We start from the raw sequence: 18,474 nt of genomic DNA, 5'->3' as shown, positions 1-18,474 counted from the left end.
CTTATCTGCACAAAAATAAGTAAATCAGTTTTTTAGTATTATTTTCATCTTATTTTAATGGAAAAAGTGTTATGAAAATTAAAAAAATAAAAGAGCTCTCTTTGGACCGGATTTGAACCCACGCCAAAAGTAACTGCCATTACAAGGCCGTAGCGCTAGCCCGTTTTTTTTAATAGTCACTTTATTTTCCTATATACATGGTATTACAAAGTAGATTTACAACGGAGAATAAACATGTCTGAACAGCAAAGTGAAGAAATAAAGTGATGGTTTTATCCTACTTGTCCAATACCGCCTTAAGAAAGTTTTCGAACGTTTTGTTTTCCTCCAAAAACTGACACGTCTTCCATCTTGATCTTCTCAAAAAATCCATGTAATCTTCCACTGTGAGGAAAGATCTATAGCTGTCAATATACCAAAGAGTATTGGCTATTAGCCATGATACAGCGTTATTTTTAGATTTCGGATAGTACTTGTAGTCAGGGTAAATTATTATTTCAGGCAAAGTAGCATTGGAGGATGTACGACATATTAACGCTAGCATCGTTACAAGTTGTATCCAAATGTTTCTTAACGGTAGTGCACTTTGTAAGTCTATGTATCAATGTATCATCATCTCCACATTTTGCACAGGCACTTGAAACGGAACGTTGTATCTCGGATAGGCGTTCCTTTGTCGGGAATAAATCATGTATAACCATATACCAAAAACTTTTCACCTGAGATGTCAAAAAGGTACAATGAAAATTAGACCATATTTGGGACCAATGTCTGCATGGATTTTTTGTGACTACCCTTGGTACATGTTTGGTAGTAGATCTGTCCAAGAGAAACTTATATAAAAATTTTGAAGTCTGACATATTCCAGGCACTTCCGTGGGTAAATAACTCCATTCAAGTATAATTGTTTGCATATATTTTGGGCTATGTTTTATGTAATCATAATTTGGTGGATTTGGGGCAGATAATTGTGGTGCCCAGCAACGTAGCCATTGACTTGTATGTGTATCATCAAGATGAAACAAGGTGTAGGCGCGCATGAGAAGTAAAGCTTTACATTTAAGATCTATATTAATTAGTTTTAACCCTCCTAGATTGTAATCATTCATCATAACTTCTTTTGCATTTCTAAAATAGCATCCTGTCCAAATAAACCAGCCGATCACTGACTGGAGTTTCTTAACATATGTATCTAAAATTTGATAAATTTGTGCAGCATACCATAGCTTTGAACAGAATTACGTGTTCACGTACCAAATACGCTGAACAAGATTTAAATTCCGATACCGAACTATTGCACTATCATGTCTAATTGCATTCACAGTTGAAGTCCAAATTGCATTCTCTTGATCGGCTTCTCCACAAGTAAATGTAATTCCTAGAATTTTCAGTTTTTGTTCCGAATCATATTGCACAAGATTTGATGTCATAGCTCTCCATGACCAATTATTAAACATCATGCATTTACTTTTGTTAAAATTTATTTTAGCGCCACTCGCAGAACAATATCTTGTTAAAGTACGTTGTACATGTATCATTTGTTCATTAGTAGTGCATGTTACCGTGACATCATCTGCAAATGCCACCACAGTTATAGTGCGGAAATCATGAAGATTGACTTCCTTATAGCAAATTAGCGTTCGTAATAATGGTTCTATTGCTAGTCCAAAAAGTAGCATAGACAAAGGACATCCTTGACGGATCCCTCTCTGAATTTTAATTGGTGTGCTTAAGTGGCCATTAATTTGTAACTGAGAGATAGCGTTTGTATATAGATCTTGTATGTTTTTAATGAATCGTGGTGCGATGTTATAAGCAGCTAAAACGGCATACAAATAATTATGTTCCAATAAGTCAAACGCATTTTGAAAATCTACAGACAGTAAACATGCTGGCACTTTCCGAAAACGAAAATATGCAATAATGTCACGCATTGTACTTAGTGCATAATAAATATTCTTTTCTCTAGAGAAGGCTGTTTGATTGTCGCCTAGTATTTTGTCGACAAAGAGGCTGATGCGACGCTTATAAACTTTAGTGATTATCTTGATGTCTCTGTTTAAAAGCGTAATAGGTCTAAAATTTTGAATGTGTCCAGACGTTCCCTTTTTGGGAATCATAATTATTACCCCGTTGTTTTGAAGTACATAGCCGTGTTCGAATATTTCGTTACTAATTTTTGTGGAGACGTCTCCAATGATATCCCAATATTTTTCGTAAAACATAAATAATTCCATCTTTACCAGGGCTGGTATGCTTACTTGTAGATTTAATTTCAGTGAAGAATTCTTCTTTTGAAATGGTGAAATCAAACTGTTATTATCAATATCTGACAATGAACCTGTTAAGTTATCAAAAAGGAAAGGCCATTCATCTTCTTTCGCCTGGTTGGCTGTAAAAAGATCTCTATAATATTCCTGAAATTGAGTCATAAGCTCTGAAAACGCTGTTATTTTCTCCCATCAACTGTGGTTATATAGTCTATAAAATTATTGTTTTTCCGTTTGAGTGTTCGAACTACATGATAGAGTGTCATGCGTTCATTCATCAATAAATCTGCAGTTTGAATATTATGTTTATAGGTATCGAAGTATTGCCTTTGTTTTATTAGAATTTTTGCTTTTATTTCTTTTACACGCCAATAGTTCTGAGGAGTCGCATTAGCTTTCCACAAATCATTTAATACACTATATAAAAATTCTAAAATATTTCTACTGTCCCGTTGTCTTTCGGCACTCATCCATTGAAAAAAACTCCTAATTTTTTTTGTATAGTGCACCCACCAAGCGTTTAATGTAGGAAAATATTTTTGTTGTGTACACCAATACTTCCATTTTTCATTAAATAGCAGCTTTGTATCGTCGGAAAACAAAAGCAGTTCATTCAGTTTCCAATACGAGCGTCCATATGTTTTACGTGTAATACCTTGAACTTTTAATATTAGGAAGACCGCTGCATGATCAGAAAAGGAGGTCGGAACAATTGAAAGTGAGCATACATTATGTACTTGTTGGGAGACACATTCGGTCAAGCCGTGATTTAACTGTCGAAGTTATGTACGTATATTCAATATGTGTATATTGAGTAATCCAAACATCGTGTAGCTTTAGTTGTCGCACTATATTGTCCAATGCATGACATTTATTAAACTGTCCTGTTGTATCTTCTTTTCTCAAGACACTGTTAAAATCGCCACATAACACAATATTGGTCGTTGTTGGTGGTATTAGGGGTATAAGGTCTTCATTAAAAAAGATTTCACGTTCAATCCGTTTCGTCGTTCCAGAAGGACTATATACATTAATATACAGGACATTATCACACACCACACTGATACCTCTTCCTGATATTCGATGCACTTGGTCTACCGATATTCCTTTTTTTTTATTACAAAAGCAGTACCTCTCCCATCTAACCCGATATTCACTTATGCATTGTAATTTTGTAAAAATTCGAATTCCGAAAAAGCAACTTCCTGTAAACTCAGAATGTCAAAACACAACTTCCTGTAAACACAGAATATCGAAATCATGGATTTTAATAAAATCCATCAGTGCTCGTTTTCTTATAGGACTTGTAAAAGCATTGATATTTAATGTATTATCTGTCAGGAAAGTAAATGTACACCTATTTTTTGAGTCTGGCATTCCTGCGCTCCATCCGTGGAGAGTATGAGAATTAAATCAATCAAATGTTTACTGAGGGGCAAAAAGAAAAGTTTAATCTGAATAAGACATTGCAGAGGAGCACAAGCTGTGAATATGAATAGTGCATAGTGTAAATAAAGGACAACACCGAAAGAGAAAGCCAGAAACAGCTGTTAAACTTAGAAAAAAGAGTAAAAATTGTCGAAGTGGGAACATAAAACAAACTACGACAAATACACCGACAACTAAACGTTCACCACACCATGATCTTGGTGTAGTGGTTAAGGTGCTGGCTTACAAATGAAAAGGACGCGAGTTCGAATCCACGTCAAGGACGTTTTTAAAAATTTTGTTAATAATACATACAGCTCATGAGAGATGGTAAAAGAGGTCGTATTTAGTCTTTCGTAGTAATTATTATTGGTAATGTTTAGTACTGATAATACTTTTTGTCTTTGCGTATTGCTTTTATTCTCTTCTTAATTTTGAAAGAGAAGAATATCCGAACAAATGCCACGAAAATTCCTCATATTTTGAATGTAAACGCCATTTGCAATTAGTAAAGAATAAAAATTGAACGTTCCGATGTAGCTGCAAAAAGTAAAAAGAAAAACATGGAAGTGGAGTGTTCGAATCCATACTCATGATTATTAAAAATACAATTTCTACATGCTTTACACCTCCCGACCACGTTTCTACGTTAGCAATTAAGAGGTTTGTGTTTAGGTTAGGCTGGTCAATACGTTTTGCAAAGGGGCCCGGTTTAGTTCTGACGCACCACAGGTGCGAGCAGGGAGCAAAACACCTTTTCTCTCTCCCTCTGTGTGTCTATTTATATATATATATATATATATATATATATATATATATATATAACGCTATTTGTGAATGCCATAGCCACCCTAATTTTCAGCGGATTGAGACAAAGCTTGGCACAAACATTAATTGTTGAAATATCTTGATGAGTTCGTTAACCAGAACAATCAGATGAAAATGTTCAAAATGGCGGCCCTTCAAACTCTTAAAAACTTCCAAGGGAACCAAATTTCGCCCATAAATAGGTATTCAGAAAGTTTGAATAACTTTTCCTCTTTTACTGAAATATTTGTGTGCAGGGACTTATTGAAATATTGGACCCGATTAATCGCATAAAGAAGGTTCACGCCCTTTCGCTACGGTCAGGCTTCTTTTTTTTTTTTTTTTTTTTGCTTGTTTGCAGGAGGGAGTTATTTTCGTGTCGGAACAAGATGATTGTTAGTGATGATATGAAATTACACATTGAAAGTGAAGTAACTTGTGAAACGTGTTATTTGAAAGAATAAAATAATAAATGTGCTTTCCCCTAACACAGAGAACTGTAAATCATGTATTTCAAGTTCGGGAGCGTGTATGGCGAGGAGCGTGTATTTGATTTGCTTTTTAGTAACACATTTCATTGCAAATAAAGGTAGGCAACATTAGTGGAAAGTAAAATATTTTTATTATTATTATTATTATTATTAATAATAATAATAATAATAATAATAATAATAATAATAATAATAATAATAATAATAAAAGGTGTTGTTTGTGGCAAGGCAATAACTTCCTCAATTCTTCTTCAAACGTAATAATTGTAACGCCATATCTCCCTTACAAACAAAATATTAGCAATTTATATCGAGAGAAAGGGAAATTGTAGAGTGATGGGAGCAACGTTGGACAGTATGCACTCATAGTAATCAGAAAAATAAGCAATTTCAATGCAAAATGGACGAAGAGTCATTGTCATGGGTAGTCATGGAGCCACGGCAGAGCACTCTTTAGGCAAAATGTCGATAACTTATATCGAGAGAACAGGAGGTGATAGTGAGATGGGACCAACGTTGGACACTGTGGACCCATAAGGCTCATCGAAAAAAATTAGTGGGGGGGCGCCAGCCAGCCTTACTTATTTCCACATAATAATATAAAATTATATTGTCGAAATACACACACGACTTAGTTAGTAATATTTATTATTATTATTATTATTATTATTATTATTATCATCGACAGCGTCTTTTCATTACGTTTGCATGTTTGACATGAAGCCAAAGAGAAGATGCATCATTCGTAGAAAGAATAAGAATAGTCAGTTACTTTAACTGTGAACGACAGCGAAAAATACGAAAAGAGTGATTAGTTTACCGAAAAGAAACAATACTTTCTCTCAAATGGATAAAAAACCAAGCCGAGATAGATTCGAACTCGCATGGACGGCGTGAAAAGTCAGTGCTTTGTCCACTTTTTATCCACTTAACTGACTCACCGAACGTATTTCAGTAACTTACTTATTGCTAATTTTACTTGCTTCACTCTTTCAACTTCCTTTTTCTAATAACGTATAACGACAGAGACACGAACACAGAAACATAAGGAACAGTTAAAAATCATAGATAATCTCCCGCCGGGAATCGAACCAGGGACACCAGACACCAAAGTCGCACGTGCTAGCCACTAGACCAGAGGGAGGGCACTGCCCACTCTGTGTCGTTAGGGATTAGGAGCACTGTATTGCCAGCTATCACTCTGTGAGTTGTATACTATGATCACATGTTTCTTCTTTGCTGGAAGTTAAACCTACATTCTATGTAATACATGAGGTATTTAGACCTACATGCTCCTCATATAATGTAATAAAAGGGTCATGCTGGGAATAAGAAAAAGAATATTCCTTGAACAAAACGGAAACTATTGGCATCAGAAATATTTATCTACGAGGCATGCGCAGTAGTACATTTCAGAATAGTTACTGTTTAGAAAGTAACAGAAGAAAGGGATGTAAAAACGCAAATATGTCGTGTCAACGAGATCGATCAGAGTTGACAGAGGCGGAAGCAGATGTGTAGTAAAACAACAACTTGGTTAAATTGATAATTGGTTCTTTATTCTGTAATAGATCGTATCACAACTTTACAGGAGAGCAGAAAAACATTTACTAACGCTGTCATATAGTAAGCTTTAGTAACACGATCACATAGAGACAAATGGATGTAACTGTGAGTACTACAACTTGGATTTAACGAAAGCCTTTTAGATATTCAGTGGTTTGCAGGGTTGTATAAGACACAAAAAGATAAGACACAATACAATTCTTCATACCTCAGCTTCCAGTAATTAGATACATGCAATTTCTGGTTAGATACTGAAACTGCTGTCGGATTTTTATACATGACGTATTGCAGGATACAAAATGCTTAGCATTATTTGTTTGTTTGTAGACAGCTACTAGCTTAGTGTTCTGAAAGGTTGTGTATAAACTAAAAATAGCCAATTCCGGAATTATTACTTTCCGGAGACCCGAAGGTAAAACCGGACAAATTCCGGAATTCGGAAAATTCCGATTTTGGAATGATTCCGTAATTCGGAAAAATCCGGAATTTAGAAATTTCTGATTTCGTTAACATTCCGGAACTCGGAACAATCCGGATTTTTTCGAAATTCGGAGTTTTTCTCAATTCCGGAATTTTCTAAATTCCGGATTCTTCCCGAGTTCCGGAATTTTTCTGAATTAGGGAGTTTAACTGAATTCCATAATTTTCCGAAATCCGAAAAGTGAAAGTTCCGCTTCCAAAAAATGAATTTATTTTGGTTAATATGAATCGTGGCGGAAATAAGTCTTTGACCAGGTAATGGCGACTGCTTTGAAAGAAATGTGGTGTATGAGAATTCAATCTGTCATATTTGTAGTTTCGTGTGGAGGAAAAACAAACTTGTGAACCAGCGGTTTAAGAACAACTCAAGTTATTAATGTAAACTTTTCCGACATCCTAAAAGAAATACGAAAGACATTTTGAATCGAAGAAATATAACATACAAGTTTGCAAGCGGAGACAAAGAAACCTAACGTAACCAGACTATAGACGAATCGTTTTCCGCGTAGCGATCAAGGTCAAGCTGTTTTCGAGGGCAAGTTTCGAGTTGAGTCGAGTTTGATAATGGCTCGCTCGCTCGTTCAGTTCGTTTTAACTCGTTTTGAAATAATGGCCTGATTAGACTGGAAAGCGAAAGCCATGAGAAATGTAAGCAATAATGTTGACTACTTTAGTGTTGCTCACGACAGGGGTGCGTCTCGTCTCGTAATTTTAGTGCATCTCGTGGGGCAATTATAGTGTATCTCGTGGGGCAATTTTAGTGTATCTCGTCTCGTCTAGTTAACGAGAAGACAAGAGTTTTTTTTTTACGAGACAGCCTCGAATGTCGTAATCAACAATATAAGCATATACTGTAATTCTTAAAATCAAGGCTGAGACCTGCACGGTCGAATTCTTGAGCCCAAGCAGAAGACCAACTCGGGTAGTGATATCAAGCGGCTCGGCTCGTATCAACTGAGCGAACAGCTCGAGTCGGCTCGGTTGGGATGAGCCGATGACCCGAGCCGGCTCAGTTAGAACGAGCCGTCGACTCAGCTCAATTCAGCCGATGGCTCGAGCTTTCTCGGTTGGGATGGGTCCCCTACTCGGCTCATGTGAACCGGTTCAAGCCAGCTAAGTTGAAACTAGTCCATCGGCACGTTTCGATTCAGCTGAACTAAGCCGATGGTTCAAATCGGCTCGGTTGGGTGAGCTGTTGGCTCGGCTCACTTCTCGGTTCGGTTCGATAGTGAATGAGCTGTAAGCTGAGCCACTCGAGCCGTTGAGAAGCCTAAACCCGGTCCCAGCTGTTTTGAACATGTTTGGCTGAAGCCTATAACTTTTAACAATTTTTGGCTCGACCCCGAATACTTGCCCCTTGGGAACTCAAACCCAGAACGCGACCGATGTCCTTCCCTCATGAAGACTTCTCGACGACCGAGATCGACAGTCAATTGGCTTTTACTATTCAGATACAAACCGTATTTCTTTTAAAAATTATACACCTTTTGATATAATAATAATAATAATAATAATAATAATAATAATAATAATAATAATAATAATAATAATAATAAAAGTTTTAAACTTGCCGTTGAAATTTGGCAAAATTTACTTAAAGTAGAGATTTCGGGGTAAGGGTTCCGTAACTTCAAGACACACCTCTGCAACTACCAACATTTTAAACTACAACGTTCCGTTGAAGTTTCATGTAGAAAGTATTCTACTGTGTTTTAAGGAAAATAACTGTAATAAATATACGCAACAGTAAGGCATATAATAAACTAATTTTTAGGATATGCAGAGGTAAATTTAAAAGCTTTGCTACAAAATACCTACACAGAGCATAATTCAATGAGCTCTGAAATATAATGGAACGAAATAGCCTATGAGATTCAGTCTACAGAGCAATTGTTACTTAAAGAATGGACATACACTATTTCGAGAATCGAGACAAGACGGGAAATGTTTACCATACTTTTCGTCTCGTCTCGATTCTCATCTCCAAAGAGAGACGAAAATTTTGAGTTAGCCTTGACCCGTCTCGAATGTAAGATGTTAATTCTCATGTTATTTTATTTGTTTTAGAAACGAGATGAGAAACTCCTCTTCTCGTGAGCAACATTAAACCAAACCGAAATATTCTTTCCAAATGTCACGTTTCTGCTTGTAATGGTATGACCTGAGCGATAATTAGCTCCTAGCTTTTAATCTTCTACGAGATAATAACGAATTCTAACTAATAATTATTATTAGTTTATTATTATTACTATTATTATTCCTGAAGATTTGATAGTTCAAGCATTGAAACTTCGGGGTTTTCAAATATCTGAATATAATAAAACGTATGTTATCGCCGATCAATCGCCATCAAAAATCATAAAGTAAAAAAAATAAAATGTGCATTCCCACAAGCACCTTGCTCTCTAAACCGCGATCGCTACGCGGTAAAAGATTCCTTTTTAGTCTGGTTACGTTAGGTTCCTTTGTCTCCGCTTGCAAACTTGTATGTTATATTTCTTCGATTCAAAATGTCTTTCGTATTTCTTTTAGGATGTCGGAAAAGTTTACATTAATAACTTGAGTTGTTCTTAAACCGCTGGTTCACAAGTTTGTTTTTCCTCCACACGAAACTACAAATATGACAGATTGAATTCTCATACACCCCATTTCTTTCAAAGCAGTCGCCATTACCTGGTCAAAGACTTATTTCCGCCACGATTCATATTAACCAAAATAAATTCATTTTTTGGAAGCGGAACTTTCACTTTTCGGATTTCGGAAAATTATGGAATTCAGTTAAACTCCCTAATTCAGAAAAATTCCGGAACTCGGAAAGAATCCGGAATTTAGAAAATTCCGGAATTGAGAAAAACTCTGGATTTCGAAAAAATCCGGATTGCTCCGAATTCTGGAATTATTCCAAAATGGGAATTTTCCGAATTCCGGAATTTGTCCGGTTTTACCTTCGGGACTCCGGAAAGTAATAATTCCGGAATTGGCTATCCCTAGTTTACACACAACCTTTCTGAACACTAAGCTAGTAGCTGTCTACAAACAAACAAATAATGCAAAGCGTTTTGTATCCTGCAATACGTCATGTATAAAAATCCGACAGCAGTTTCAGTATCTAACCAGAAATTGCATGTATCTAATTACTGGAAGCTGAGGTATGAAGAATTGTATTGTGTCTTATCTTTTTGTGTCTTATACAACCCTGCAAACCACTGAATATCTAAAAGGCTTTCGTTAAATCCAAGTTGTAGTACTCACAGTTACATCCATTTGTCTCTATGTGATCGTGTTACTAAAGCTTACTATATGACAGCGTTAGTAAATGTTTTTCTGCTCTCCTGTAAAGTTGTGATACGATCTATTACAGAATAAAGAACCAATTATCAATTTAACCAAGTTGTTGTTTTACTACACATCTGCTTCCGCCTCTGTCAACTCTGATCGATCTCGTTGACACGACATATTTGCGTTTTTACATCCCTTTCTTCTGTTACTTTCTAAACAGTAACTATTCTGAAATGTACTACTGCGCATGCCTCGTAGATAAATATTTCTGATGCCAATAGTTTCCGTTTTGTTCAAGGAATATTCTTTTTCTTATTCCCAGCATGACCCTTTTATTACATTATATGAGGAGCATGTAGGTCTAAATACCTCATGTATTACATAGAATGTAGGTTTAACTTCCAGCAAAGAAGAAACATGTGATCATAGTATACAACTCACAGAGTGATAGCTGGCAATACAGTGCTCCTAATCCCTAACGACACAGAGTGGGCAGTGCCCTCCCTCTGGTCTAGTGGCTAGCACGTGCGACTTTGGTGTCTGGTGTCCTGGGTTCGATTCCCGGCGGGAGAGCATCTATGATTTTTAACTGTTCCTTATGTTTCTGTGTTCGTGTCTCTGTCGTTATAAATTATTAGAAAAAGCAAGTTGAAAGAGTGAAGCAAGTAAAATTAGCAATAAGTAAGTTACTGAAACACGTTCGGTGAGTCAGTTAAAAGAAAAGTGGACAAAGCACTGACTTTTCACGCCGTCCATGCGAGTTCGAATCTATCTCGGCTTGTTTTTTTTTATTCATTTGAGAGAAAGTATTGTTTCTTTTCTTTAAACTAATCACTCTTTTCGTATTTTTCGCTGTCGTTCACAGTTAAAGTAACTGACTATTCTTATTCTTTCTACGAATGATGCATCTTCTCTTTGGCTTCATGTCAAACATGCAAACGTAATGAAAAGACGCTGTCGATGATAATAATAATAATAATAATAATAATAATAATAATAATAATAATAATAAATATTACTAACTAACTCGTGTGTGTATTTCGACAATATAATTTTATATTATTATGTGGAAATAAGTAAGGCTGGCTGGCGCCCCCCCCCCACTAATTTTTTTCGATGAGCCTTATGGGTCCACAGTGTCCAACGTTGGTCCCATCTCACTATCACCTCCTGTTCTCTCGATATAAGTTATCGACATTTTGCCTAAAGAGTGCTCTGCCGTGGCTCCATGACTACCCATGACAATGACTCTTCGTCCATTTTGCATTGAAATTGCTTATTTTTCTGATTACTATGAGTGCATACTGTCCAACGTTGCTCACATCACTCTACAATTTCCCTTTCTCTCGATATAAATTGCTAATATTTTGTTTGTAAGGGTGATATGGCGTTACAATTATTACGTTTGAAGAAGAATTGAGGAAGTTATTGCCTTGCCACAAACAACACCTATTATTATTATTATTATTATTATTATTATTATTATTATTATTATTATTATTATTATTATTATTATTAATTTACTTAACACTAATGTTACCTACGTTTATTTGCAATGAAATGTGTTACTAAAAAGCAAATCAAATAACACTCCTCGCCATTCACGCTCCCGAACTTGAAATACATGATTTACAGTTCTCTGTGTTAGGGGAAAGCACATTTATTATATTGTTCCTTCAAATAACACGTTTCACAAGTTACTTCACTTTCAATGTGTAATTCCATATCGTCACTAATAATCATCTTCTTCCGATAGAAAAATAACCCCCCTCCTGCAAACAAGCAAAAAAAGCCTGACCGTAGCGAAAGGGCGTGAACCTTCTTTATGCGATTAATCGGGTTCAATATTTCAATAAGTCCCTGCACACAAATATTTCAGTAAAAGAGGAAAAGTTATTCAAACTTTCTGAATACCTATTTATGGGCGAAATTTGGTTCCCTTGGAAGTTTTTAAGAGTTTGAAGGGCCGCCATTTTGAACATTTTCATCTGATTGTTCTGGTTAACGAACTCATCAAGATATTTCAACAATTAATGTTTGTGCCAAGCTTTGTCTCAATCCGCTGAAAATTAGGGTGGCTATGGCATTCACAAATAGTGTTATATATATATATATATATATATATATATATATATATATATATAGATAGATAGATAGATAGATAGATAGATAGATAGATACACAGAGGCAGAGAGAAAAGGTGTTTTGCTCCCTGCTCGCACCTGTGGTGCGTCAGAACTAAACCGGGCCCCTTTGCAAAACGTATTGACCAGCCTAACCTAAACACAAACCTCTTAATTGCTAACGTAGAAACGTGGTCGGGAGGTGTAAAGCATGTAGAAATTGTATTTTTAATAATCATGAGTATGGATTCGAACACTCCACTTCCATGTTTTTCTTTTTACTTTTTGCAGCTACATCGGAACGTTCAATTTTTATTCTTTACTAATTGCAAATGGCGTTTACATTCAAAATATGAGGAATTTTCGTGGCATTTGTTCGGATATTCTTCTCTTTCAAAATTAAGAAGAGAATAAAAGCAATACGCAAAGACAAAAAGTATTATCAGTACTAAACATTACCAATAATAATTACTACGAAAGACTAAATACGACCTCTTTTACCATCTCTCATGAGCTGTATGTATTATTAACAAAATTTTTAAAAACGTCCTTGACGTGGATTCGTACTCGCGTCCTTTTCATTTATAAGCCAGCACCTTAACCACTACACCAAGATCATGGTGTGGTGAACGTTTAGTTGTCGGTGTATTTGTTGTAGTTTGTTTTATGTTCCCACTTCGACAATTTTTACTCTTTTTTCTAAGTTTAACAGCTGTTTCTGGCTTTCTCTTTCGGTGTCGTCCTTTATTTACAATATGCACTATTCGTATTCACAGCTTGTGCTCCTCTGCAATGTCTTATTCAGATTAAACTTTTCTTTTTGCCCCTCAGTAAACATTTGATTGATTTAATTCTCATACTCTCCACGGATGGAGCGCAGGAATGCCAGACTCGAAAAATAGGTGTACATGTACTTTCCTGACAGATAATACCTATACGCCTGGCATTGGGAACTACAATATTCATTACTTCTTAGTTAGTAAATATAGCTGCATATATATGGGTGCATACATACGTACATATTTAATTTGACCTAGTAGATCCAGAAATGTCAAGTCTTTTCATGCTTTTTTGCGCATGTAAATGGACTGAAGTAGAAACGAACGTTATAGATACATGTCATGGAACCACAGGAAAATATACAAAAGTAAGCAAAAACTATGTTGAAGGCTCATTCATATTAGAATCATCCTGTACTTTTTCTGATTCTTTGCTCTGTAAGAGGTGTTGATTGCCAGTCTGACTTTCTCTTTGCCTGAGCTTCCTTTTCTTTTTCTTCGTTGAACATGACGGTGGTGTACCGTTTTCTTCCCCATCCCGTAGCGTGGAGACAACACCAGTTTCGTTCATATTTCCCGCACTAATAGTCACCTCGTGCACATTTGCTGACTTTGCGTCAGCTGAACCGGGTTGTTCCTGTGAAACTTTCTTGGCAAAAGCATCACTTTGATTGGAGACCTCAGTGTTAGAACGAACGGCAGTATGTACGTGTTTGGTCGTTGTGCTTGTACTCTGTTCATGTATTTGTTCTTGAAGGGTTAATGCTTGTTGGTTCGATGAGGTACTGAGCAAAGTCGGAAATTCAGTTTCAAAAACTGAGTCAGCAAGGACAGGATCTTGATTTATTGGATGTGCCTGTGCTAGAGTAAGTCTACCTTTTTCGTCAGCACTAATGCATGCACTTACAGAGCTGGATGCACCAGTCGGCTCTTTTTGGAAGGGTGTAATATCGCTTTTACTACTTGGTATCGTTTGCTCTGGTAATAAATCATGTAATGTCGTATTGTGGGACGGTTCCCTTTTTTGACGGTTTTTGTTCAATAAACAACTATGCACAAGATGTTGGTCTGATCCACACAAAAAACATGTTGGTGGCTGGCCATAGTAAGATACTGTTGCACGATGACCATTGATTAAGAGTCGGGAGGGGATATGCTGTTTGCTTTCCATGTACACTATTCTATTCCCATTATTTACAGGAAATAGAAATTTTTCTGACCACTGTTCTTCCACAATTTTTTTAATGTTTCCGTACTTACGTAATTCAGCAATGATTGATGGATTTTCAACTTCCATAGGCAAATTGACTATTTTAACTTTTGTTACATCCTCATTTTCACTCGTTATGAACACGTCACTTACAGTGCCGTCTTCATGCTTGAAAGATAACTTATCCGGCAAAGTCCGTAAAATATTGTCCATAGCACTTTGGGATATAAATTTGACATTATACAATACTCATCACTATTTAACTGCAAGCCCTCGATTTGATCAATATGTAACTTGACAACATCTGCTAACCAAACATGAACTTCAAAAGGTTTTGGTCGAACGCTCATTGTCTGTCTATCAAATGATAATTTAACTGTATTTTGCCTTACCTTTTTATTCATAACTGTGTTTCTCTTCTACTGGTGCAAAACAAGAGTTTATGCAAATAAACAGATTTTCTGTCGATATATCTATTAAAGAAGATAATGTGATATGTTTACAGCACGAAAGTCACAGAAAAGCCTGCCCTATTGCACAGCGCGCAGAGGCATCCACACACTTCAACAACCACACACAGACTGTAAAAATCATAAATGGTCTCCCGCCGGGAAAAGAACCCGGGACACTGTACACCAAAGGCGCAAGTGCTAGCAACTAGACCAGCGGGTAGGACACCTCCCGCTCGGCCACGAGGATCGACAGTGGCAGGTGTTTGATTTCTGCTATATGTATGTTACGTGGAAAGAAACGGATAACGCCAACCAATCAGAACCGTGTATTTAGTTCCTACTTCCGGGAGTATTACTCCCCCCATCTAGTCCTACATCCATACCTTGTCACACATGTTATTTCCTCTCTACATTCTCCTCTATTTGCTTCACTCGCTGCAAAAACAACGGACGAGTTAGGTATTACACATTAAGAGCTAGCAAATATCAGCTTCTGCTCCAACGTACGAGTATTTACTGAGATATGAGCACCGAAAGTTTTAGTGTTAACGTGAAGTTAGATTACCAAGTGTATAGACTAACTAACTAACTAACTCTATGGCCTATGGAACCCGGAGGTTCAATGCCGCGTTCACAAAAGCTCTCCACTAGACTTCTATCTTTAGCTAACTGAGATCGTGCCAAGTAATCAGTGCTTTCCGAGGCTTTTGTGAATATTTCTGAACAAGTGCTTTTTTTACAGGATGAGGTTGTTAGCCTTACCCAAACCCCCAAGCTGGAGGACCACTCCTAGTCGGCTGTCCGCGACTGCTTATTCAGTATATTTGCAGCTAACCTCTATATCTAGAGGCCTTCTCGATCCGCAACCTGAGGACGCGCCATGCCGTGCTGACAGGAACCCACGTTGCAAGGTAAGTGTATAGACTAGCGGAGACAATAGATGAATCAGGAAGTGTAACTTATTAACTGTCTGAGCTAGTAAATTTCAGCTTCTGGGCCAACAGAATTGCTGAGATAGGCGCGAAAGTTTGGAGACTAACTTTACCTGAGCATTCAAATGTTTGGGCTACCCAAGGTAATATATGGGCCAGGTGCTACACCTTATGGACTGTCTGGGCTACCAAATTTCAGATGTACGTTGTACACTCGGGGCTACTTTACGCGACCACCTCACGTCTAGCTGAGGCAAGAAATTTTATGAGCTTCCTGGACAAATAAATTTCAGCTTCCAGGCAAACATCGTTACTGATATAGGCACTAAAATTTTGGGTGAAATTATCTTTAAGTGTTTGAGCTAGCCGAAATAATATATACTGCAAGAAGTATACCTTGTGGGCTGTATCGATTAGCAAATTTCAGCCTTGGACCAAGATAGTCATGGAAATTATGGGGCTAACCTCACTCGAATTCCCAAATCCTGTCCTAGCCGAGGTAATGGATAGGATAGGTAGTAAATATTATGGTCTGTCTGGATTAGAAAATTTCAGCTTCTGGTCCAACATAGTTACTGAGGTATAAGTAACTTTTAACTTCAGGTGCCTATTCAGCATGTCTCAGAAATTTTAAATTTCTAGCCTATACAGCTCGTAATATGTATCTCGTAGTCCATCGATTATCTAGAATAGCTAGACACTTGGAGGGGCTAATTAGATGTGAGCCTTTAAACATTCCGAACCAATATCTTGTAACTATGTTGGAGAAGAAGGTGAAATTTGCTAGCCTAGAAAACCCACAAGATGTACTACCTGGTTTTCCATTATCTCAGCTGACCTAGACACTTGGAGCGCCAACTTCACACACACTAAGGAACAACGTACTTGACAACTAGCACGACGATATGATTGTGCTAAAGAATTGCCATACCATATTTTGTTCTCCATATTTTGTTACTCTAAATAACGTCAATTATTCTATGGAAAAATTCAGATGTATCAATGCTATTACATAACACAATTTCCTCTGATACTCGTACTACAGTTTATGAGTACAGAGTTACCATATAATGAGTACAATTATACTTAATTTAAAATATTCTAATCCTTTCAGAGGCCGTACTCTACCGACATACTTTCAATTTTAACAATGTCTTCACGTGCAGATTAAGAATGCCGGTGTATGAACCCAATCACTGTACATACATTGTGTTACGTATAAAATTGGACTAATCCAAATTAAAACTCTACTGTTCTGATATCGATTTCCCATTTTTATTTAATTATGGCTGCATGGGCGGATTTGTTTAGCGTGAGACACTGAAACGTGTGGTAACAAAGAAAAGCAGCACTAAGGGTTAGGTCACCGAAACATGAGAATCGAGAGTATTTGTAGTCATAAAAGACAGTGAAGAAAATATATTCCGAATGAAGGAAGGCTAGTCGCATGAAGAGCTAGATCTCTGAGAGAGCACTATCTATAATAAATGACTTTAAGATGCATATACGATGTTAAAAGAGTCACTTCTCATGAAGGTAGATTACATGGGAATGACGTTTAAATTTATTATGTTGATTCTATCTTACTAAGTACTTTACTCAGAAATCTAGCGTCTATATGTATCAGTTTCTTAGATCCTACTATTTCTTTCTGAATTATATGTTATATGTATTATAATGTAGCACGTACTAGTGCTTATAAACAATCACACGTACTCCTGTTTGTAAACATCGACCATATGTATTTAAGTTGGAGTAGTACCCTCACGTTGGATTGCTACAAGCAGCAGACGTCGTGCCACTAGCACCACCTACAAGTCACAAAACGACATGGGAGCAGCAGACCCATCGTCGCCCGGAGCGCCTACGTAATGGAAAGAATTCGACGGCCGGTCACCAGTCTTCGATTGGTCTCCCCTCTTCTAGCTTGTCTGGAGCTCTAGGAGAAACCCAACCTCTAAGCTTCTAGTCTCATGTGGAACTCTAGGCTACCCTTCCATCTGGCTTAGCTTGCTCGGAGCTCTGTCGGGGTCCCAACCTCAGTTCCTTAACCTGCTTCGGGGTTCTGTGTCTTTTAACCCTCTGCTGCATGCCTCGAGCATTTGGATTTCCTACGCCACTCTACCTAGCTTACCCGGAATTCTATAGAGATCCTGCCTCAAGACTGCAAGGTCTTTTTTTTTTTTTTTACCTCGCATTAGAGAAAAGTTGTATTGTAGTATTTCTGTAAATATTGTTGTTATAGTAGAGGATTTTAAAAAAAACCGGTAGTGGGAGTCTATCTCGGACTCCAATTTACTCAACCTAGTTCTATCTACCATTCAAAGAAAAGAGCTTTTACAATATTTTAATAAACAGTCCTGGTATACTTAATCTGTAACTCGCAACGGACAACTTCTGGAACAATAACAAGATATATAAAATGAAAAACATCTGCTTTAAATTCTCTCTGTGTTGTATAATCATTAACGAAGATACTGTGGCATGGAGAAATGAAGGCCTCCTCCCAAGGTTGTGATCTTAGGTTCAATTCCTGTTCGAAAATTCGGGTTGTTTAGCAGTATTATGGATTCCTGAGAAATTTCAAGCCGTAGATGAAGATAACGGGTTCGATCTTCGTCATTGGGGCTGTTGCTGGGTTGAATCCATATATCTCT

Source organism: Thermobia domestica, chromosome 11, assembly GCF_964235325.1.
Source record: "Thermobia domestica chromosome 11, izTheDome1.hap1.1, whole genome shotgun sequence".
Taxonomy (NCBI): Eukaryota; Metazoa; Arthropoda; class Insecta; order Zygentoma; family Lepismatidae; genus Thermobia; species Thermobia domestica.
This window is presented reverse-complemented; position numbering follows the sequence as displayed.